Source organism: Giraffa tippelskirchi, chromosome 4 (genome assembly GCF_054371585.1).
Source record: "Giraffa tippelskirchi isolate mGirTip1 chromosome 4, T2T-mGirTip1v1.2.pri, whole genome shotgun sequence".
In the NCBI taxonomy this organism is placed as follows: domain Eukaryota; kingdom Metazoa; phylum Chordata; class Mammalia; order Artiodactyla; family Giraffidae; genus Giraffa; species Giraffa tippelskirchi.
Window position 1 is genome coordinate 145,114,480 of NC_137278.1, and position 24,751 is coordinate 145,139,230.

Sequence of the window (24,751 nt, forward strand, 5' to 3'; positions counted from 1 at the left end):
TTTTCACACCTTTTCCCCTCTTCCATTTCCTCTAACTACTTAGGGATATTTTGGAAATTGTAATGTCAAATAATTAAGCATTTGGAAGAGTGTATATTTGGAATTTTGCCAGAACCAATTAAAAAAGAAAAGTTTTTTTTTAAAGCAAAGTTTTGATAGAGAAAGTGATAGTGTGTGATAAAAATGAATGAAAACTTGTTTAAGGAACACAGTTTATTTTGCATAGTTAAAATGGACTTATTTATCTGTCCACTTAAAACTGTGCAAGGATTTTAATTGAATACAGCTCTTTTACTGTACCTGAGGGGACAGTCTGCACTAGAAAAATAAATGGATCAGACTGTGATAACCAGTGGCTAAAACAGGTCTGTTTTTAAAGAGCATGTGGTTTGTGGTGATTATCATTCAATAAAGCCAGCAGGAAGCAAGGAGATGGAAATGGTCCTAATGAAGACAAGAAAGTATTGTCACTCATTAATGGGGAGCATATCCATCAACCTCACAAATAATTAGAAATATTAAAATCATAACTGAAAGAGCATATGGGGAACTCTGCATTTAAAAAGTAAGTTCGGAGGAGGTGGAGGAGGAGGAGGAGGAGTAAAAAATAAATAAATAAATAAATGAAAAGTAAGTTCATGTTTGTATATTTCAGCTGAGTTTATAATGTGCTTTCACATACATTATCTCATAGGATCCTTACAACCATCCAGGAAACGTGTGGAGTGTATTATTATCCCTATTGTGTAGAAGAAGAAATTGCTACTTAAGTAGTTAAATGATTTGAATAAGGTCATACATTTAGTTATTAGAAGTTCTTATATATAAAAGCTTTACCTCAGATAAGTTTTTTTTTTTTAATATGAATCCTTCAGCAGCTTTAGGGCTAGATTAATACATGGTGATATTTTTGCACATTACTAATTTTTTTCACAGAAAAGACCAAACTAATGTAATTAGTTGAACTTTCATAATATTTCCACTGATAACTCAGTCACAATGCCACACCCTGACATTGGTCATCAATTCTGAAATTCCTAAAAAAGCTAGGAGACACACCAAACTTCTTTTCCCCAGCCTAAGAGAACCTAGTAAAGTGAAAGAGAGCATAGGCTTATATGCTAATTAAAAGTGTGGTATCTTATTCTTCACCTATTTATTTTCCATTTTGTTGATTTTCTTGGGAATATGTGTTTGTAGGTGAACAGGAGTAAGCTGGGAACATTTGATTAACAAGCATTTATTGGACACCCATTATGTACATAACAAATAAAGAAATATACATAACACTTAATAAAGTGTGTGGGGTAATTTAAGAGAAAAAAGAAGTGGTCATGATTCCTGAGAAATGTATAATGTAAATAGGTAGAAATAAAATGAAGGAGAACAATCACGAAAAGATATATGGAGAAGTGTGAAATAATTTAGAACATATACATCACTAATAAGAGAAATGGTAAATGATTAAAGCAGAACTGGGCCAGTCTTAGAAAACTATCTTGGTGAATGTTGAACAAAAATTTCAAGATGGTTTTAGTCTGGGATTAATTGAGATGAGAGAGATTGATTTCTTTGGTGTGTCAGGAAGCATGGGGGACTGGGGAGGGATGGTAAGTACAAAGGGATTGCCAGAAAGATAAACACATATCTCTAGTTACTTGGAAAGTGATTTAAAGAAGTGAATCTGGAAAGACAAATTTAAATACACAATCTGTAACTCAGTTTTTTTTTTAAACAAATCCTTAAAAAATGTTAGGGAAGGCTTGTTGTTTGAGAAGAACCATGTATCTGTTCTTCATGAAAAAGTTTGGAACTTGTTTTTTGGTATTGATGATAGTGGGGACCAGAGCTTAAATAAAACACAGGTAGCCAATATTTATATATAATATATAAATAATCACATACTTAACAGATTAGTGAAAAATACAAATGTCTCATTTCTCTAAGCTGACAAGTAATTGAGACAGCATGGACTTTTTGGACTATATGTATAAATACTTCAGATATGCAGGTGCAGGTGAAAGAGGCAGTTGTGATAAGCTCTTGACTTGGAGTCAGTGGCCTAGATTTCATCAGTTCAGTTCAGTTCAGTTGCTCAGTCGTGTCCGACTCTTTGTGACCCCATGAATCGCAGCACGCCAGGCCTCTCTGTCCATCACCAACTCCCGGAGTCTACCCAAACCCATGTCCATCGAGTCGGTGATGCCATCCAACCATCCCATCCTCTGTCATCTTCTTCTCCTGCCCCCAATCCTACCCAGCATTAGGGTCTTTTCCAGTGAGTCAACTCTTCACATGAGGTGGCCAAAGTATTGGAGTTTCAGCTTCAACATCAGTCCTTCCAATGAACACCCAGGACTGATCTCCTTTAGGATGGATTGACTGGATCTCCTTGCAGTCCGAGGGACTCTCAAGAGTCTTCCCCAACACCACAGTTCAAAGCATCAATTCTGCGGTGCTCAGCTTTCTTCACCGTCCAACTCTCACATCCATACATGACCACTGGAAAAACCATAGCCTTGACTAGACAGACTTTTGTTGGCAAAGTAATGTCTCTGCTTTTAAATATGCTATCTAGGTTGGCCATAACCTTCCTTCCAAGGAGTAAGTGTCTTTTAATTTCATGCCTGCAATCACCATCAGCAGTGATTTTGGAGCCCCAAAAAATAGTCTGACACTGTTTCCTCATCTATTTGCCATGAAGTGATGGGACCAGATGCCATGATCTTAGTTTTCTGAACGTTGAGCTTTAAGCCAACTTTTTCACTCTCCTCTTTCACTTTCATCAAGAGGCTCTTTATATCTTGGCTCTAATACTTAATATATCTATAACTTTGGATAAGTTGCTTAAACATATTCAAAGTCAATGTTATAGATTTCTGTGAGGATCAAATAAGATAATGCATGTAAAATTACCTGGCATATTGTGGACACTCAATGCATTTTTCTATTTTTGTTGTTTTCCGTAAGAAGTGATGGGTCTTTATAGATAATGTTGTAACACCTGGGTGGGAACAGAGATGAATATGGAACATCTCTCAGGTAAAGTGTGAAGCATGTCTTTTTTTATCCTTTCCATAGAAGCATTCAGTATGCTCCAGACCTCTAAACATTTCCCCTTTTCTGGATATGATGTGGGTGGAAATAGGCCTTCTCAGAGCCAATCACAAGGATTGACCTTTTACTGCACAGGGCAAACATTTTTAGAAAATAGCTCCTTCCCCCTATAGAACTTAGTTTATTGTAGAAAATTTTGAATGTCCAGAATGTGAAGACCATCTGTAATCACACTAGCCAGAGAAAACTATTTTGGTGTATTTTCTTCCAGTCTCTTTTATATCTAAATTGGAATCAACCATACATAGTTTTTGTAACCTGATTTTTTTCATCTTGCACTATCCAAAGAATATTCTTATGTCATTGTACATAAGAATTTTTAAAACATAAAAAATTTTGTTTCTTCAATGGAAGAAAACCCAAAGGAAACCATGTTTTTGAATGGTTATGTAGTTTTCTATAGTACAGCTCTATTAATAATTCATCTAATCTTTTCCTTTATTTCTGAGGCTGTTTAGAATATTTGCTATAATACATATCACTATAATGACATATAAATCTCTGATTTCTTTAAAATAGTTTTAAAGAAATGGAATTATTATTTCAAAAATTAAAACCCCTTTAAGCCTCTTAACTCATATTGAAAAAAATTATCCTATGGCAAGGTTGTACTCCTGTTATCAATGTATGAGACTCAATATTTCCTAGAACCCTAAGCATTTCTATGAAGGCTTCCTTCACAAGTGATTGCCACACCTATCTGTTCTGATTAACATCTGGAAACCTTTACTAGTGGTCATTTACTGAAAATCATCGCCATTGTAGACTTTTCATTTCTTGTTTATTTTCATTATAATTTGCATGTTTTCTTTTAAAAACAGCAAACCAGTAAAAGTGCTAATAAAACTAAAATGGAGGTTTAATTTCTTAGGCAAAATTGAAACAGGCCGACAAATTCAGACTTGTGGGAAGAAACTGGATGGACGGTTGCCTGGGAAATATGTTATGAATCATTGCTTTTAAAACCTTCCGTGCCAGGAAGAAGGCACTGATTAGTTGGAATGGGCGATCATATTCCCATTTCATATATTTCTAGAAATAGCACAATTTTGTGCATGTGTTACATGGTCCAAAATTAATTGATGATAAAATCACAAGATGAACTGCTTTAGGCAAATTTGGCCCCCTGACCTAGTCGTGAACCTCTGTTAAGTAGGGTGAACACTCCTTTGCCGATCTTTTACATGTTTGTATTTACCTGTGTATATGTCTGTCTCCTTCATTGGCTAGTGGAGTTCCTTGAGATAGAGAATGAATGTTTTCATTTTGTTTTACACCTAGGACTGGAGAACAATATCTGTAATAAAATCATGCAGATGAATGATTACTTGATGGCTGGCTAGCAAAGAACTTTTTGAGCATAATAGAAATGGAAGAAAACCCAAAGGAAATCATTAAAAGATTTGAATATAATAAATTATAATGTGTCTGTACTACTCTCTCCTCCATAAACGTTCAAGCTCATAACAAACTTACATGAAGAAAAACTAATAGGGAAAAATAGTTTCAATAAATTTGACAGCAAGAGATTTAATGCCTTTACTGTGTAAAGGACTCATAAAAATCAATAAGAAAACTATTGAGTCCAATAGTTAAGTGGACAAAGGACAAGAATACATATTTCACCAAAGGGAAAGTAGAAATTAATAAATATTAAAAATGCCTAACCTTACTTTTTTTCAATTTTTTAAATTGTGGCAGAATACACATAATATTTATCATCTTAATCATTTTTAAGTGAACAGTTCAGTGATCAACAGTTTTAATTGAAGAAGTGCAGAACAAAATCAGATCTCATTTTTGATCATTAAGTGAAAAAAATTCTTTTTAAAAGAAAATGATAATAAATCTAACAAAAGCAGAGTGAATAGGAATGTATTTTAGTACAAGCTTTCTGGAAAGCAATTTGGAGCTATGTATCAAAATCTTGAAAGATGTTTATACTCTTTGACACAAGAGTCCCACTTTTACAGATTTATTCTAAGGAAACAATCTGAAATGTGAGTAAAGATGTTTATAATACTTGGTGCTATTTATTTTAACAAATTACTAGGAAAATTAAAAAAATTCAAGTGAGAGGTAATTAAATACATTTAGGCCAGATAATAGATGCTTTATATATCATTTAACATAATGTTTATGGAAAAAAATTTTAATAACATGGCAAAACATGTAGAATTTGAAGTGAACGTATTTATAAAGTAGACATTTATGCATACTTGGATATATGCACGGAAAAATTACTAGAAATAAAGAAATATACCAGTCCATTAGCAAGAACTATTTCTGGATAGTGGAATTACAAATGATTTCTCCTTCATATTCTGTGTATTTTTGAGCTTTTAACAATGATAATGTATTGCAAATGTAACTTGAAGTAGCAGTGGAGATTTATCTTAGAGAAAAGAGGTTAAAGAAAAACTTTCCTGGTGGTCCAGTGGCTAAGACTCTGTGCTCCCAGTGCGGGGGGTCTGGGGTTCGATCACTGGCCAGGAAACTAGATCCTACATGCCACAATTAAGAGTTCACACGCATCAGTGAAGACTGACGATCCTGAGTGCTGCAACTAAGATCTGGCCCAGCAAAGAAATAAATACTTTTAAAAAGACGAAGAAGAAGAAGGAAAGAAAAGCAAGGAATAAACAAAAGGTGGCAGAGGATCTGAGAACATTTGAAAGCTATGTGCTGCGGGAAAGAGTTAAAGAGGAAGAGGGAAAGGTTCTGAGGAGAGACTCTCACTGGGGCTGAGGTCCAAGGGCACAGGGTTGGGTGAGACGTGAGGGGGCATCCTCTTCCACTGGGGCGTGAAGGAAGATACAGAAGAGCTAGTCAGTGGGAACCAGGAAATGGAGAGATTCTTGCTTGATGACTTCTTTTTCCCTGAAGGGTAAACAAGTGAGATTCTCTGCTGGGCTCTCCTGTGAGACTTGAGAAAAGTGTGAAGCTTTGAATTTGTTACTGAGCAGAAAGGAAGGAGTGCACGCATTATTTCCCTCCAAAACCCACTCCTTACTCTTATTGTTCTGATCAACGATTGGCCCCAGGGAACCAAGACAAAAATCTGGAAATTATCTTCCCCACTCCTATTGCCCAACAAAGTTCTCACACTTCAACTTCTTCCATGTCTCTGGAATCAGTCTTCTCTCCAACTCTTCTCCATCTTTTTGCTGGGGTTGCTACAGTAGATTCCAAACTAGTCTCTCTAGGCTCATTTGTCTCTTCTCATTCCCAGTGCATCCATCATACTGTTGCCAGACCCATCTTTCAAAAACCCAATAACATATTTTGTCGTGACTCTATTCAAAATACTTTAAGGTCTTCAGTGGCTGAGGAGCACTCACCTACAGGACTTGGTGACTGAATCAACATGGAGTGGGTGGAAGGAAGGAGTGTAAGATGATTCTTAGGTCATACAACTGGAGTGGTAGCTGTAGAAAGTTACAGGAACAACCATTTTTTAAAAAGATGGTAAATTCCCACTTTGCTCTAGTTTTGGGTAACAGTTGTATTTTTAAAAACACATTTGAGGAAACGTCATAATTTTTTATGCCTCTAGGTTTTTGCATGCACCATTTTCTCTACCAGAAACATTCCTTACTCCCTTCTTCACTTGGCTAATACTAAATATAAAGACAAATGTTGTAAAAGCATTTCTGTATCATCAACTTTACACTAAATGCCTTACATTTATGATTACATTTAATCCTCACAAAAACCCTGTGAAGGAGGAGTCTGGTTTTGTAGATTAAAAAACTGAGATTTGGAGAGGTTAAGCAACTTCTTCAGGGTTCTCCAGCTAGTAATCTAGTGGAGCTGGATTTGAACCCAAGAAATTCAACTCAGGAAGCCATGTGCTTAATCACGAAAGCATATTGCCTCGTGAAGATGCAGCTTGACTGTCACATCTTCCAGGAAGCTTTCCTCGTTGCCCTTACTCATGGGTGCATATCCTGTGTTCCCACAAAGCACATGCTCATGCCTGTCTCCATCATGGCACTTGCCATGCCCTATTACAAGTGTATGTTTGTTGCTTCCCTTTCTTTCCTAAACTGTGAGCTCCTTGAGGGCAGGAAGGATTCCTTACATTCCTGAACCCTCAATCCAGAGCACAGTCCCCAGTATTCAGTAGGAGCTCGGTAACTGTTGAATAAATGGAGGCATGAGAAAACCTAATGTGTTATATGATGGTTGCGGCCAGAAAATAGAGGATCTGGGCTAAACCTGTGCAGAAAGATTGGGGTCAGATCATGAAGACTGCTATATGTTAGGTTTAGAAATTTGCAAGCAGCAGTCACAAAATCCTTATTCTTTTCACATCCATGAATATTACACTCTTCAAGGCTCAAATTCTGTAATGGGGACACTAACCAGAAGTGTGCTAGTATATGTTTAACAGCTTCTTCCTTCCCTTTCCCTGCCCGAAGCTCTGATTTGTTTTATGTTTTGATTCTTATGGTATATATGCTTCTGTCACAGCCAGTCTTTAAAAACTTATATATATATATATATATATAATTGAAATAGTTATGTACAATGTTATATTAGTTTTACGTGTGCCACATAGTGATTTGACATTGGCATACATTACAAAATAATCACAACAATAAGTCTAGTAAACTTCTGTCTCCATACAAAATTATTGCAATATTATTGACCATATTTCTTACCTGTCACAGCCAGTTTCAAGCTACCAATGTAATGTTACTACTGAATATGGATGTAGAAAGAGATGCACAGTATTATGCCATTAAAAAATATTCTCCCCACACATGACAATAGACACAAATGACTTGACGAGCACAGGTTATAGTAAAATGTAGTAAAATAATTAGGAAATGATGACTTTTGAGTGTTTATTACCTTTGTTTTTAATCTGTCTTTAAGTTTATATACACAGAAAGACTAAACAAAAAAGACCTTCATGACCCAGATAACCATGATGGTGTGATCACTCACATAGAGCCAGACATCCTGGAATGCAAAGTCAAGTGGGCCTTAGGAAGCATCACTACGAACAAAGCTAGTAGAGGTGATGGAATTCCAGTTGAGCTATTTCAAATCCTAAAACATGATGCTGTGAAAGTACTGCACTCAATATACCAGCAAATTTGGAAAACTCAGCAGTAGCCACAGGACTGGAAAAGGTCAGTTTTCATTCCAATCCCAAAGAGAGGCAATGCCAAAGAATGTTCAAACTACTGCACAATTGCACTCATCTCACACGCTAGCAGAGTAATGCTCAAAATTCTCCAAGCCAGGCTTCAACAGTACGTGAACCGTGAACTTGCAGATGTTCAAGCTGGTTTTAGAAAAGGCAGAGGAACCAGAGAGCAAATTGCCAACATCTGCTGGATCATCAAAAAGGCAAGAGTTTCAGAAAAACATTCACTTCTGCTTTATTGACTACGCCAAAGCCTCTGACTGTGTGGTTCACAACAAACTGTGGGCAATTCTTAAAGAGATGTGAATACCAGACCACCTGACCTGCCTCCTGAGAAATCTGTATGCAGGTCAGGAAGCAACAGTTAGAACTGAACATGGAACAACAGACTAGCTCCAAATTGGAAAAGGAGTATGTCAAGGCTGTATATTGTCACCCTGCTTATTTAACTTATATGCAGTGTACATCATGTGAAATACCAGGCTGGATGAAGCACAAGCTGGAATCAAGATTGCCAGGAGAAATATCAATAACCTCAGATATGCAGATGACACCACCCTTATGGCAGAAAGCAAAGAAGAACTTAAGAGCCTCTTGATGAAAATGAAAGAGGAGAATGACAAAGTTGGCTTAAAACTCAGCATTCAGAACACTAAGATCATGGCCTCTGGTCCCATCATTTCATGGCAAATAGATGGAGAAACAGTGAGAGACTTTCTTTTTTAGGGCCCCCAGATCACTGTAGATGGTGACTGCAGCCAGGAAATTCAAAGATGCTCGTTCCTTGGAAGAAAAGCTATGACCAACCTAGACAGTATATTAAAAAGCAGAGACATTTCTTTGCCAACAAAGGTCCATCTAGTCAAAGTTATGGTTTTGCCAGTAGTCATGTATGAATGTGAAAGTTGGACCATAAAGAAAGCTGAGCACTGAAGAATTGATGCTTTTGAACTGTGGTGTTGGAGAAGACTCTTGAGAGTCCCTTGGATAGCAAGGAGATCCAATCAGTCCATTCTAAAGGAAATCAGTCCTGAATAGTCATCGGAAGGACTGATGCTGAAGCTGAAACTCCGATACTTTGGCCACCTTATGCGAAGAACTAACTCATTTGTAAAGACTCTGATGCTGGGAAAGATTGGAGGCGGGAGGAGAAGGGCATGACAGAGGATGAGATGGTTGGATGGCGTCGCTGACGCGATGGATATGAGTTTGAGCAAGCTCTGGGAGTTGGTGATGGACAGGGAGGGCTGGTGTGCTGCAGTCCATGGGGTTGCAAAGAGTTGGACACAACTGAGCGACTGAACTGAGCTGAAGTTTATATAATTTAATTTTTACTAATGACTGTGTTTAACAGCTGCCTTACAAAATTCCTTAAATTTTAACAATTGGCTGTCTTGAGCAAATAGGAGCCAACTCTTCCACATCATTGTCATTACTTCCTTTCCCTACAGGTCCTTCCAGCTGAATCTCCTGGGACCAGTCTTTCTTTTTCCTAAGCAGGGCACTTATTAGAAGCTCTGGGTCAGTAGCTTTTTGAGGTAGCATTAGCTCTCTCATTATGTTAATATGTTCTAATCTTTGTGATCCAGGTCCTCAGTACTCAAGTTTGTACTTTGTTTGCAACAACCAAGGAGTCCTATGGATACAGCCATCCCTCCCGACAATGCTTTTTGTCCTGAATACTGGTTTCTCTCTGATACCTTCTTTACTCAGGGTTGTTTGAGTTATGTAAGTTCTGCTCTTTAAAATGGGGCACCATTCATATATGGACTGCTTGCCTACCAATCACATGCTATATTGCTTTCTGTTGCTCACCTGCCCTGCTACTGCTTGAATATGTGCCCTGGCATGTGGACTTGCTTTGGTTCTACTTCTTGGTTCTTCTATCTTGCATATCTCTTACTTTGGGATCTACCTTTGGACTCAAGGTTCCTATTGCTTCAATAACTGAAACCTGGCCTTATTCCATGATCTGATTATAGGGCTGTCTGGCTTCCTGGCTTTGGCCTTGCCAACCGCAACTCAAATTCAAATGCTGATAAACAGCAGCATGAGAAAATGAGCTGATTTAAGCAGGTATTACTATTTTAGTGTGATTGATATCTGTCAGTAGTGGCAAAAACCACCCCTCTCTCGCTTCTAAACAACTCCTGAAGATTCAAGAATGCTGAGAGTTCTGAAGAGGGCTTAGGTTAAAATAATGGAGCAACTGAATTCAACAAATGGTGGCTCTTCCCCAGCTGTCAGTTCAAAGAAGTTTCCAAAAAGGCTGAGTAAACGTTGGGTCCTTTATCAATTGAGCTTCTCCTTGCTGCTGCCCAGAGGGAGGATGTGAGGGATAAATCTAGGCTAAGCACTGGAGGGTTTTGAAATGCACAATCTTATACTTTTCTGCTCTTTGAACCTAATAAAATCAAGGTTTTTCATTAAGAAAAGGGGCTTGGCATTTTTCTTTTGTTCAACTGATGTTATCACTAATAGTGATACAGAACGAATGTGAATAGATTTCAGCCTTGACTATTCTTGAATGATTTAGGAAACCTGCAATTTGCAAAAAACTGCAAGGGAAAAAGCATGCTAAAAAATTCAGTTGGTTCTCTGAAAGGGAATAAAAACTTGTAGTTGTTAGTACAGGACTCATGCTATTGGTTGGAGGTGAGGACTTACTCCTGTGCCTCAGGTTTCACTGATGCTCCGCCCCTGCTTTGAGGTGAATGGGGGCAGCTCCCAGTCCAGGAAAGGTTTCTGAGCTTATCACTGAACAGAGAGAAAGAAAGAGAGAAAGAAAGAAAGAAAGTGAAGTCTTTCAGTTGTGTCCTACCCTTGCCTGCCAGGCTCCTCTGTCCATGGGATTTTCCAGGCAAGAGTACTGGAGTGGATACTTCTCAAGGGGATATATCTCCAGGTGATATTCCCAACCCAGGGATCGAACCCGGGTCTCAGACACTTTACTGACTGAGCCACCTGAACAGAGAGAATCCTTATTAACTCAAAGATTGATTTTCCCACATTCCAGGAGAGCAGTTACATTTAATGAGATACTGAATATCTGTCCTGGGGTAGGAAGTTGATTTTCTGAAGAATATTTTGATTCTTAGACTATTTCCATAGAAGAATTATTAATACCTTAAACTTTTTCCTGGACAAGGTAGGGTTAGTAACAAATATTCCAAGAAATAAACAACTGAGTGAAGTTAGAGTGCTTTCTGAATCTTACCTTCTTACTGAAGAAAAGATGGCCAGCAGGGTCAGCTTTGTGGGCATGTGATGTGTACCCACAAAGTCCTGCACTTAGAGGGGCTCTGCACTTTCATGCTGTTGCCATCTTGTAATTCTTAATTTTGAGCAGGAAGTCCCGCATTTTCATTTTTCACTGGGCCCAGCAAATGGTCGAGCCAGGCCTGATGGCAAGAGAGATGAAGAAAGTCTTCCTAAAGAGTTTTTTTTTTCTTTTTCCTGGAGCACTGCAAGAATGTACCAGAAGAACACTGAAAACATGCCTTTAAAAAAGTTATAATTTTTATTTATCTATCCAGGCAAGAGTAAACTGAGAATATGGTAATCACAAGTAGTGTTATAAACATCTAAGTGTGTGTAATAACTAACATTTATATGGTGCTCATTACTATGTGCCAGGCTTTGTATGCATTAACTCACTTAATTATCATAGTGTCCCCATTTTGCAGTTGAGAATATGAGACACGGAGAGGGTGAAAAATAACACCAAAGATCACATAGGTAAGTAAGTAGAAAAGCCTAGATATAAACCAAAGCAGTATGGCTTCAGAATGTTTTTAGTGTAATGTGTCTTCTTTCTACTAAATGGAATAATGACATTGGTTTGCTAAGAGATGCTTTGCAATATTTCTTTTTATTCTGGTTATTATTTTTGAATTCAGGGAAAAATGATGAGCTAGGGCCCATTAAAAGCCTAAGCCACTATGCACTTGGACACTAATAGTGAAATGCACCATAGGGCAAACACATCTTTTCCTTTGGAACATCAACTACTGACTGTTTTGTAAAGGGGAAAGTACTAAACATATCACACTTCAGTGTCTCATGACTGACATTTGATTTTGACTTAAAAGATTTTTAACTACACTACTAAGCTTACATGCTGGAGGCCACATGCTCATTCTTGGATGTTTGTACTATACTTTATTCCTGTCGAGGAGTTGGAGATTTGGCTCATACTTGTTGGATATGTTAAATGATCCTGTGAAACCATATTTAAATTAAAGAATCTTTCCTAGATTTTATTTTTTAAAATCTATGTAGAGCATATGGATTGAAAGGATGGGCTCTAGTATCCCGTGGCTACTTTTCTGGCCCTGAGATTTGCTTCCATAGTAAGGATAATAAAAACACAACTACATGGCTGCTGTGAGACTAGGAGGTACCTAGCACTTCTCAGAACATGGTTAACACTCAGTATAGATGAATCCATTCAGTTCAGTTGCTCAGTTGTGTCTGACTCTTTGTGACCCCATGGACTGCAGCATGCCAGGCTTCCCTGTCCATCACCAACTCCCAGATCTTGCCTAAACTCATGTCCATCGAGTCAGTGATGCCATACTTGATTTATAAAAACTGGTATAGAATAGTGCAACTATATCTTAGGGATATAAATTCCCTGAGACTCATTTCATTCAGCCTAAAATAAAGGTAATAACACTCATTTCATAAGGTATTTTAAGGATTAAATGTGTATGAAATGCTTAACATAGGGCCTGACATATAGTAAGTTCTTACTAAGTGGGAACTTCTATTATTCTATTTGAACTTTTTTTTTGTAATGTAGGTCTAGGTCATTTCACAATAGAATTTTGGACCCAGTATAAAACCATTCTATTTTTAATAATATTTTTCATCCTTTTCTTCTTTGTAGGACACATTCTGTGAGGAGAATGAGATATATATTGGTTTTTACTGTGCAGCGATACTTTTTTGTAGTAACTATGCATTTTAAAAATACCCTTTGGAAAGATACATTGGTCTTTTTCCAACAGTCCTCTTAAAAAGGGCTATTAAAACAATGCATAGAAGAAATAACGTTCATTCATTATTAATACCTTGTAGCAGTGATTATATCAGCTCAGGCTGGCCATTGATCAGCCCTTAGAGCCCTTGCTTCAAGCAGAGCTCAGGGAGCAGACAACAGAGGGAAGGCAAAGAGCACGTCTTCTCCTACAAGCTCCAGATCTCGCTTTTGTACCTTCAGCTCTTCTCCATTGGCCCCTTTCTTTCCTTCCACCAATATGCAGGGGTATATTCCACCTTACAAACAAGAAACAGAACCATTTTCCACTCAGGCTTGTTGCTCCATTGAAGTACTATTTCATCTTTCCCTTCTCTTTGACTGCTGAACTTCAGTTAAAAGTGGGTTTCACTTCCTTAACATCTCCCACTCTTAACTCCTTTCTTTCACTGTCTTTCACCATTAGGACTTTCCAGAAATCTTCAGAACTTTGAAAGCATTAAGAATCTCTTAATCACCAAGGTGTTTTGACCTTTTCTTAGTCTTCATTTTTCTTATATATATTATGATACTGTTGAAGTCTTGATATTTTATTAGAGTCTGGGACATTGTTTGTCCCTAATTTTTTGACTTTTGATTTGCTCGTAGAAAATGGCAGTGATACCCACTTTGCATCATTGCACTAATAACTAGTGATGTTAAGCATCTTTTCATATTCCTGTATGTTATGCCCATTTTTTGATTGAGTTATTTGTTTGTTTTATATTAAGCTATATGAACTGTTTGTCTATTTTGGAGATCAATTCCTTTCTTGGTAGCATTGTTTGAAAATATTTTCTCCAGGCAATAGGTTGTCTTTTATTTTGTTTATGATTTCCTTTGCTGTGCAAAAGCTTTTAAATTGGATCAGGTCCTTTTGTTTGTTTACTTTTATTTCCATTATTGCAAGAGATGGATCCAAAAAATATTTCTGTGATTTCTGTCATAGTGTTCTGCCTATTTTTTTCTCTAGGAGTTTTACAGTATCTGGTCTTACATTTAGCTCTTTAATTCATTTTGAGTTTATTTTTTCATGTGGTGTTAGAGAATGTTCTAATTTCATTCTTTTACATGTAGCTGTCCAGTTTTCCCAGCATCACTTATTAAAGAGACTGTCTTTTCTCCATTGTATATTCTTGCCTCCTTTGTCATAGATTAATTACCACAAATGCATGGGGTTTATTTCTGGGTTTTCTCTTCTGTTCCATTGATTTATATGTCTGTTTTTGTGCATTACCATACTGCTTTGATAACTGTAGCTTTGTAGTATAGTCTGAAGTCAGAGAGTATGATTCTTCCAGCTCTGCTCTTCTCGCTAAAGATTGTTTTGGCTATTTGGGTTATTTAGTGTTTCCATATAAATTAATGTTTTTTTGTTCCGGTTCTGTGAAAAATACCATTGGTAATTTGATAGGGATTGCACTGAGTCTATAATTCTTCCATTGCAAAAACATGGTATATCTTTCTATTTGTGTCATCTACAGATTTCTTTATATCTTCAAACACATTTCTTACCACCTTTACAAGACTGAAAGATTCTTGAAGGTAGTGACCCATGTATTTATTATTTATCCCAGTACCCCAATGACATCTTAGAGAATATCTTATAAATAGTAACTGCATAATAAATGTTGGAGGATTTTTCATAACTGAGGATGGCTGAAGGATTGAAAACACTTTATTGTATTTTAAAAATCTGAGACTTTTCCTGATTGTAGTATTTGCAACCTTCTTCATACCATAAGACTGAGGAATTATTTTCTCTGTATTTAGGATGCTAGGATGCTTAATCTCTTACAGAAATAACTTTCATTTGTGATCTCTAGAGACATTTCTCATTGCCTAAGTACCAGAAACTGTTGGTTGTAGTAGATTTGTAATTGTTTGATGATTGCCTCTATAATGTGTATACTCATATCTTGAGAAAAAATAGCATAAAGAGTCAATGATTGTATTATAGAGAAAATAACAAAAGTTTGTTTCTGGAGCATTGCTTCATATTTTTTGACATTTTGTTGAAATAAGGAAACCCAAGCCCTATCTAAGAAATAGGACTCTGATAAAAACCTGAGAATAATCTTGTTGCACAGTTAAAGTGAATTAGAAACTGGGCCAAGAGGAGAGCTTTAGTTCAGTTTCAAATATCTGACAAAATTGGGAAATTGGATAGAAAAAGTTTAGGAAATTGTACTGGATGAAAATGTTTTGTATTTGTTCCAACGTAAAAGCATCTATTTCCCTCACAGAGAGATGGATACGTAATGGTCTCAAATCTAATGGAAGTGCTCATTTCCAGGGGTATTGTAGTTTTGAAATGGGTTTATTTGAGGATTCTGGGTCTAATTTCATATTATTAAACTCTGAAATTACAGAAGCCTTTCTAAAGTATTCCGTGAGCTCCAGAATGGCCTCACAGTAACCATGAACTTGTTGTGTACAAAACTTGAAGGGCTTGTTGCAATACAATTCCTTCTGTTACAACCAGAGCTCTATCTTTGTTTTTGCCATTCCTATGGACTGTTTCTTTCTCTGATGAGTGTCAGAGCTTAGCCTGGATGATGGAGAGGCAGCCACTGAGGTTTCAAAAGCAGGTAATAGGGCAGAGATTTCCCTGGTAGCTCAGATGGTAAAGAAATTGCCTGCAATGCAGGAAACCTAGGTTCAGTCCCTGGGTTGGGATGATCCCCTGGAGAAGGGAACGGCTACCCACTCCAGTATTCTGGCCTGGAGAATCCCATGGATAGAGGAACCTGGCCAGCTACAGTCCGTGGGGTTGCAAAGAGTCGGTGAGAGACCACACACACATGCATGGCAAGGTCAGGGTTTGGAGGCAGACTTGTGTTTGAATGCTAATTCAAACCTTGGAGCTTTGTGGCCCTGGTTCAGTTGTCTAACTTCTCAAGCGGCATTTTCTCCATCTGCTGAAAGACTACATCAATGTTAAGAGTTTAGTGTGGTGCCTGGCACAGAGAGCACACACTCAAAATGTGTGCTAGTAGTATTATTAGCAACCAGAGATGAGTTTTTCTTCAAGAAAATAGCCTTGGGTTTATCCTTAGGATGATTTGAAAAAAATGATTGTGTGGATGTGTACATTTTTCTTAGAAACATTTTTAGAGGAAACTTGGTGGTGTGTATCTAAAAGGCCTGCCCAACTTTGCCCAAAAGATACACAGTATCAGTGCCTCCAAATAGATACACTAATGGTGTTATGGAGCCCCAGATACTGTCCACCAAATTCATTGTGGGCAGGAAGAGGACCTATTTTTAAGGGAAGCTAAGAGGACTATAATTGGTTAAAAATAGGATTCTCCTCCATCTTCTCTGTGCCACTTTTCACCCTCCACTTTTCTGTCCACCCCCACTTTTCCTGAATTCCTCTTATCACCTCTGTTCACTTCCCCCTTCTCTTTCTCTGCTTTAGAATTGGTACATATTATGAAAGAGAAAATACTTGACACCATCCCCAGAAAGTCAGTGGTGGGGGTAATGCATTTTTAATCCTGAACACCTGGCGTCTTTTTATTTGGCTGCCAGAATGGGAAAGTTTTTTGATTATTAAAAAAAGTCCTCTTGCTGGTGCTCACAAATGACTAAAAAGGTTAATAAATTTCAGACTCTGCTTGGTAATCCAGGGCGATAGAACTCTGCAAACATAGACTTTTCTTTTTAAGTTGAGTCTGACATTATGAAAAGCTACCCCTCTCTTCCCACACTCAAAGTATTTATCTAGGCTTTAAACACTGGGTAACAGAAGTGTGGCAAGGGAGCTAACATTAATCGTGGGTCTGCAATGCAGAGAGAATCTCACTTACATTATCTCATTTAGTGTTCATGACAGCCCCGTGGGGAAAGCATCACAATTTCCATATTTCATAGGTGAGACCATGGGGGGCTTCACTGTGCCCCATCAGAGAGGGACTCACCGCAGTGCAGTGTCCCTAAGCAATGGTGACCCCGTGCAAAGTTTACCCATCTTACTGCAATGCCTTGATTCAAATGACTCTCTGTCCTCCATGCAGTGTCAAGTATGACAAGGTGTAGCTCCCAATTCTGTCCACCTTCTGTAGCCAATCAGTTCCTGGAACCATGGTCAAGTGCAGAAACCATCTTTCGTAGGAAATAGTGATGGGAAATTGATATCCCCTCTTCCCAGCAGTATAACCACAACATTTATCTCCCCAAATCTCTTTCCTTTGCTCTGATTACATAGAGGCAGGTCTGCAAGTCCCTTGGTGTTGAGGTGATGGAGATAGCAGGGGAGAGGATGAGAGTGGGTGATATTATCTGTGTGGCTTTCACCTTCCTGTTCCTCAGTCTCCTTTCTGTATGATGGAAGAATAACAGTACTTACCTTTAGACTGTTTTGAAAAGCAAATGAGATAGTTTACATGGGAGGAAGTGCTCTCTATTATCTCCATTTTCCAGATGGGGAAACTGACACCCAGATGAGTTCAATAACTGCCCAAGGTCACATAGCTAAGTAGTCTTTCAAAATGCATGCTCTTAGCCTTCTCCTATGGTGGGACTTCTCAGCCTTTTTCATATCTTGGCACTTGGAAAACTATATTACTCATATGACATGGGGGGAGAATGAATGGGACAGCTCAAGCCTTGAGATAATTGGTCTGTGGGGCTCTGACCACCCCAAGCTGCTGGTCAACTGGTACTCTGCTGTACTGGAACAGAGACTTGGAGCTGCTACCCAGGCCAAGGATGTTAGTAAGTAAGTCTTCCTGGAGAAAATGAAGACTTATCTGGAAAGTTTAGTAAAATTTAGTAGTGAAGGGAAGGGGTGATAGTGTGTGAGAGGGACTGTTTAATTTTCTCTTCTGAAAAATGGGGACCACAAGAATATCTGTTTCACAAGGTACTTAAAAACTAAATGATGGGAGGTACAAGGAAAAGCTTTTGTAAAATGTGATAATTTTAGCTTAAGGAAAAAGAATAAAATACTTGAAATCATAAGAATGGGTTAGGCATAGTAGTTATAGAGATGAAATGTTTCTACTAACCATTGACTTGGGGAAAGTTACTGTTTAATAGGACAGACCTCCCTCCCTTCCTTCCTTCATCTTAAGCCAAATACAAATGGAAGTTAGCTTCCTCCAAGGTTTGTTATAAGGTTGAACCTATTTTCATTACATAACTAGAGCAAGTGGAAATAAGATCAAGAATCTTATAAACCCATGTAGTCCGGCCTTATCTGAGGAAATGGCATGCCAGGCTGTCTCTATAACATGGGTGTCTCCGGTGAGGATTTGCTCTGACAGGCAAGGCAGTCAGGCACAAGCTGGACCCAGAAACAAAGTTTGGTCAGTGGAGGGGAGGGATTTGGGACCATCAGCCAGGTTGTCTTCTCCCAGGGCCTGATGTCCCATGTTGACATTTTCTTTCCTGAGTTTACTGTAAAATTCAAGTAACTTGCACAAATGCATCAATATTTTAAAAGCTACCAATCCTACATATGAAAAAAGAAGGCTTAACGATCTTCAATAATCTTTACTATAACACATATTCATTAAATATGAGTCCTCAAAGGAGAAATTCCCACTGTCTAGAAATCTAAGTGCTATACTATGGTGGCTTTGGGATAGTTATCCACCACACATTTGCTTTGTAAAACCATCACCGAGTAACTTTAGCAGGTTAACTCTAAAAGTCATCATGGCTTTTTGTCTTTCATTATCTGGACCAAGCTAAAGGAGCGAGTTTTCTCTGATGTGACATTCTTGTAGTCATTGTTTTTACCAGATACCCTCCTTGAAATTTGACTCTGATGTTGTAATGCTCATTATTTCCTAGCAAGCTGACTCATTCTTTGTGGCTGAATGCAAATGTCACCTCCTCTGTAAACCAGTCCCAACACTCTGAGCAGGGTTAATTGCTCCCATGTAACTTGGTATATGGAGAAGCCAATGGCACCCCACTCCAGTACTCTTGCCTGGAAAATCCCATGGACGGAGGAGCCTGGTAGGCTACAGTCCATGAGGTCGCTGAGAGTTGGACACGACTGAGCGACTTCACTTTCACTTTTCCCTTTCATGCACTGGAGAAGGAAATGGCAACCCACTCCGGTATTCTTGCCTGGAGAATCCCAGGGATGGCGGAGCCTGGTGGGCTGCTGTCTATGGGGTCGCACAGAGTCGGACCACGACTGAAGCGACTTAGCAGCAGCAGCAGCAACTTGGTATATGCCTCTATTATGGCATCATTACAACACAGTGTCTTAGCTATTCTTGTGTTTGTTTACCCAATAAACTATGTGCTCCTTGGGGATAGGTGTGGTGTAAGGATGGTTCTTGGTCTAGGAGGCACTTACTTGATGATTGTGGAATTAAAGAGTATATCTGTCATGGATACTATGTTTAAAATATAGATAAATTTGTGCACTTCTACAAACTCAGAAAAAAAAAAATGTTCAAGCGACTGTTGCCATCCAGATACAGATCTGGAAAAAAAAAAAACAACCCTCAAGAGTTTTAGGAAGTTGTCATCTTAAAATCTCACTAACTGGAGAGATTCAAGAAAGGTCAACAATATGTCAAGATGAATGAGTGAGTTAGTGAATGAGTGAAGCTTTTTGTGTTATTTAGTGTGTGTTTGATTTATGCCTATATTTAAGGCTAGAAGCCAGGGAAAAGGAAAGGGACAGGTTTGATATTTATTGGTTGACCTCTGACCGCTAGGTTGTATATTAGATGATTCGTATGATGTGATTTTCCTTTGGGTACAACTCCCCCGTTGGTTGGGTCATATTAGCTCCTTTTGTCAAATGGGAAAACTGAATTTTGCAGGTTCAGTAATGTGAACAAAGTCACTCCATCTAGTAAGTGACTAAGCCAGAATCCAAACCCAAGTCTCAAAAAAGTTCTTGTTTTTATTGTTCAGTGGCTAAGTTGTATCTGACTTTTTGGAATGCCATGAACTGCAGCACGCCAGGCTTCCCTGTTGTTCACTATCACTCAGAGTTTGCTGAAACTCAAAAAGTTCTTAGTGTATGTCTTTGTTGTTGCTGTTTAGTTGCTAAGTTGTATCTGACTTCTTTGTGACCTCATGAACTGTGCCTGCCAGGCTCCTCTGTCGGTGGGATTTTCCAGGCAAGAATACTGGAGTAAGTTGCTATTTCCTTCTCCAGGGGATCTTCCTGACCCAGGGATCAAAACTGCGCCTCCTGTTTGGCAGGTGGATTCTTTACCACCGAGCCACTAGGGGAGCCCAGTGTATGTCTATATATGTTAAAAAAAAAGGGGGTGGGGAAAAACTCAGCAGTTATTATGATAATTTAGGACAGCCCTCACCTTGTAGCCTACACTTTTCCCCCTTAAATCCTTAAATATCTAAGGAAAAGGTGAGCCGGGTGGTGCTTGAAGTGGGCAACATGTGTGGTGTTTAAGCAAGTGACTCAGAGTCAGAAACCTGGGTAGAGAGCTTGGCTCTCTTACTTGCTAGTGCTGTGTGTGTGTGTGTGTGTGTGTGTGTGTGTGTGTGTATGTGTTAGTTGCTCAGTCGTGTCTGACTCTTTGCGACTCCACGGACTGTAGCCCACCAGGCTCCTCTGTCCATGGGGATTCTCCAGGCAAGAATACTGGAGTGGGTTGCCATGCCCTCCTCCAGGGGATATTCCCAACCCAGGAATCGAACCCAGGTCACCCACATTGCAGGCAGATACTTTATCATTTGAGCTACCTGGGAAGCCCCTTCTAGTGCTGTGGACCTAGGCAGATTATTTAACATCCTTGAGCCTCTGTTCCTCTAGTTATAAAATGTAAAAGCAAAGTACTGATCACATTTGTATCTCACAACATGTGAGAATGAAATGAGAGAACGCACTCAGCACTCAGCCAAGGGCTTGGCACACATTAATGCTCAATGCACTCTTGTCATAATTACTCAAATGTACTCTGTTTCTTGCCCAAAGTCAATAGAGACAATTGCTCATCTTCCTACTTTCTTAATGTTCAGCAGTTGCAGTCGTAGAGTAAGTGGAAGAGAAGTCTTTTGCCCTGTGACCTGCAGTCAGAAAATGGGGTTTGGAATCATTTGATAGGTGTTTGGTTCCTGGCTCTGCATTGTGGTTTTGATGAGAAACTCAGTTTCTCTGGATTCAGTTTTCTTGTCTGTAAAGTGGCGATCAAAACTGCATCTATCTTACAGAATTCTTGCCAGGCTTACTTGACAAGTGGTAAGATAAGGAGCACATGAAAGGGCACCTAACCTGGTCTGAGAAGAGTGAGGAGAGTCTTCTTGAAGGCAGTAGAATCCTTGTAGATCCAAGTGCAAAAAGACAGGAGCCTTGTAAACTAGGACACACACTTATACCAGTAATAATTATGCTATCCTTTTAATAACATATGTAACTGACATTTAAACTTCTTTCAGACTACTTTTTCCACTCTACTGGTTTCACTTTCTGACATAACCTTTGAATTTCATTAAATTTTTAAGGGGAAGAATCCTGTGATTTTTTTGGGGGGGAGGGGATTGTTTTTGGACTGTAATTCAGTTCAGTTCAGTTCAGTTCAGTCGCTCAGGCGTTATCTCCACAATTTGGTTAATCATTTTTCTGAAGGTGTTTATAGTACAAGTTTATTATTTTGCAGTGTCTCAATTATCAGCTGTGTAATACAATATAGACCATGTAATTAGACCTGAATAAATATAGACCATGTAATTCTTTCTGGCCTTCATATTGAATGGGAGAGAGAGAGAAAATACACATACCTTAGATTTGATCCTGAGTTATTCCTTGGGTGTCAATAAGACACTGAAGTACATCACATTAACTTTCCAGGTCACTAGGGTTTTCATTAGACTGCTGGACTCTAAATAGCTCCCCAGTGGTGGATCGGAAATGATGTAACACTCCTTCTCTCCCCCAAGAGGGCTTGGCTACCAGAGAGCAGCATTCATTTGCAAGTGTCGGGCTCTGTTGTGTGCTGGTACTGTGCATAAGGTCAAATTTTGGATCAACCTTTGAGTTGAAAACAAAATGAAAAACCAACAAGGGTGTCTTCCTGAACATTTTGCTTCCTAGGGAAAACTATTTTATGTGGAATTTACCTAGTATACCATATAAAAATTCTTAGCATGGAATATCTAGCACAGTGTATAAATTTATTTCCCTTGAGTTGCTTAAATGTCATCATGTTTGGTACAAAATTGGAAATACCTTGTTCTACAAATATTCTTGCCAGCGCTTCTCTGTCGTGGTTTTATATACAATGGTGCCATCTGCATAGGCAAGGATAATTGAGTAACTACCTAGTGAATACAAACACAGAGCCAACCACAAGAGATAATTCAGAAAACTTTTATTCTGTTTTGATATCTTTTAAAGTCAGATTATCTGTCCAAAGAATTTAGGAAATTCCCTCTACTGTTTCCAGCTGATTTTGTCTGAACTGTTTCTGTGAAATCCACTGACAGGCTATCCTGGGATGAAGTGGATTTGTTGGAAGAATAAGTTGGAACAAACTGCTGCTTTGTTGATCTTACCAAGTTTTTACTAGACTGTAAGCTACCCAAGGGCACAGACTGTATTGCATTTACCTTTGAATCACTTCTGGGTCAGGAATATAGGGTATGTGTGTGTGCTTAGTCATTTCAGTCATGTCTGACTCTTTGTGACCCCATGGACTGTAGCACACCAGGCTCTGCTGTCCAGGGGATTCTCCAGGCAAGAATACTCGAGTGGGTTGCCATGCCCTCCTCCAGGGCAGGAATGTAATAGGCATCCTCTAAATAGTTATTGAATTAATTTAAATTCAGTTTATTATAAAAATCATTTCTGGGCCTCCTAAAAGTCAGACAGTGGTTGAAAAGCATATTCTTGGAAGTTTGTTTATTTTTTTAAAAAATTAAATCTGGTTTTCATATCCTAAAACCAGCTGGGGATCCATGTATGTTGTGGGAACATGGGTGTATATTTGTGATAGAAAATTAAGGGTTGTGATAAGGAAAGCAGCAGAAAAATGGTTTACATTTGGTAAATATGATTAAAACAAAGGAAGACCGATTTGGTCTAACAGAATCCACATATATTAAGAGTTTTTGAGAACTGTTCTCATGGCTTTGGTACACTACAGTGTTTGCCTTCCTTTTCTCTTTTGACAGTTTTATTATTAAGTCAGCCTGAAAATGAGGCAAGGAGATACATGCGTGTGTAAACAAGAGATCAGTGAAATTTCACACTGATGAGTTCTGCTTAGTGTGATGAATAATGGCTATTAATTGAGATCCTCATATGTGTAAGTCTTTAAATCAATAACATTTCATGCATGCAAAAACCCTATGACTTAATCATTATTTCCATTTTTAAAGATTAATAAGTTGAGTTCAGAGATTTTTAACAACTTGCTCGAATTCTCACAGTAAATGGCAGAGCTGAGATTCAAACCCCAAACTCTGACTAGTAAACTGGTATTCTTCCTACACATTGTGTTCAATGCAGGAGGCACCCACGCATGGTGATTCTTAACAGTATCAAAACATCTTTTTCTTTTGGGATACCACTTGCCTGTAATTATTACCTGTAGAGTCTTTCTTTGAGCCTTAAGGCCAGATTAACACTTTGTTTGTGTAGAGCAATAAAATATTACAATCTCAGCTTCCACTACTGGCATCATTTCCAGGGAAGTCAGTAACTGGACAGAATTGAGTCACCTTGAATAAAAGAAAAAAAGTGAAGTAAGAGGGTGTTTAATGCTTTGTCTTTTTTTTTTTTAATGCAACTAATTAAACAATTTGAATTCTGAGTAGAAAGAAACAAATGAAAATGCTATTTCACTTTTCAAACTATATTGAATTACTATACTAGAATTTTTACCATCAGGCAGTAATGAACCAGCAGGATGGGAGAGCTGCAGGTGGAAGAGGTTGAGAAGGATTCTGTGTTTTATCAGTTGATATGGGAGCCAAGGTGGTGTTTTGACTGGGGAGGGCGTGACGACATAAGAAAAGCATTAGCTAATTTCTAGTTGGTCTCCTTTTCTGTGCACACAAGATAAAGCCAAATTTAAATGATTGTTCAAAAACTGAAAAATCATTTAACTATCTGGCTTTTGGTTCACGTGCTGTTCTACTCAAAAGCAGGCAAAATAGCAAAACCAGGTCTGCTGAGATGAGCATCCAAATACTTAAGTTTCTTTTTACAGTCTATACTAAGTATAGTGGTGAACCGAAGGAGCTCCCACCTTCATGGAGCTTACAGTCTAGACAAAAAAGACTTAGTTTCATATAACAGTATGTGAGGTCTTTCAAAAGAGGCATCAGTCAAAGAAAATTCAGGAACTCAGCAGGAGAAAAATTGCTTGCAAAAGGCCCCTGGAGACTTTTGCCCAAGGCAGGGAGTGTTCAGGGGAACTGTGGGAAGACAAGATAATGGAGAGGAAAAATAAGGGCTCCCAATGAAGTCTGCAACTAGTTACAGGTAATAACATCACTAGGAGACT

General features: G+C 38.4%; 1 long non-coding RNA gene across 1 annotated transcript; it reads left to right on the plus strand.

Annotated features, from left to right (window-relative positions):
- Positions 1-1,406: 1,406 nt before the first annotated feature.
- LOC145545414 (uncharacterized) lies at positions 1,407-10,713 on the plus strand. Its single transcript, XR_014082063.1, has 2 exons — positions 1,407-1,824; positions 9,506-10,713. It is a non-coding gene; the product is annotated as an uncharacterized LOC145545414 (long non-coding RNA).
- The last annotated feature ends 14,038 nt before the right edge of the window (positions 10,714-24,751 follow it).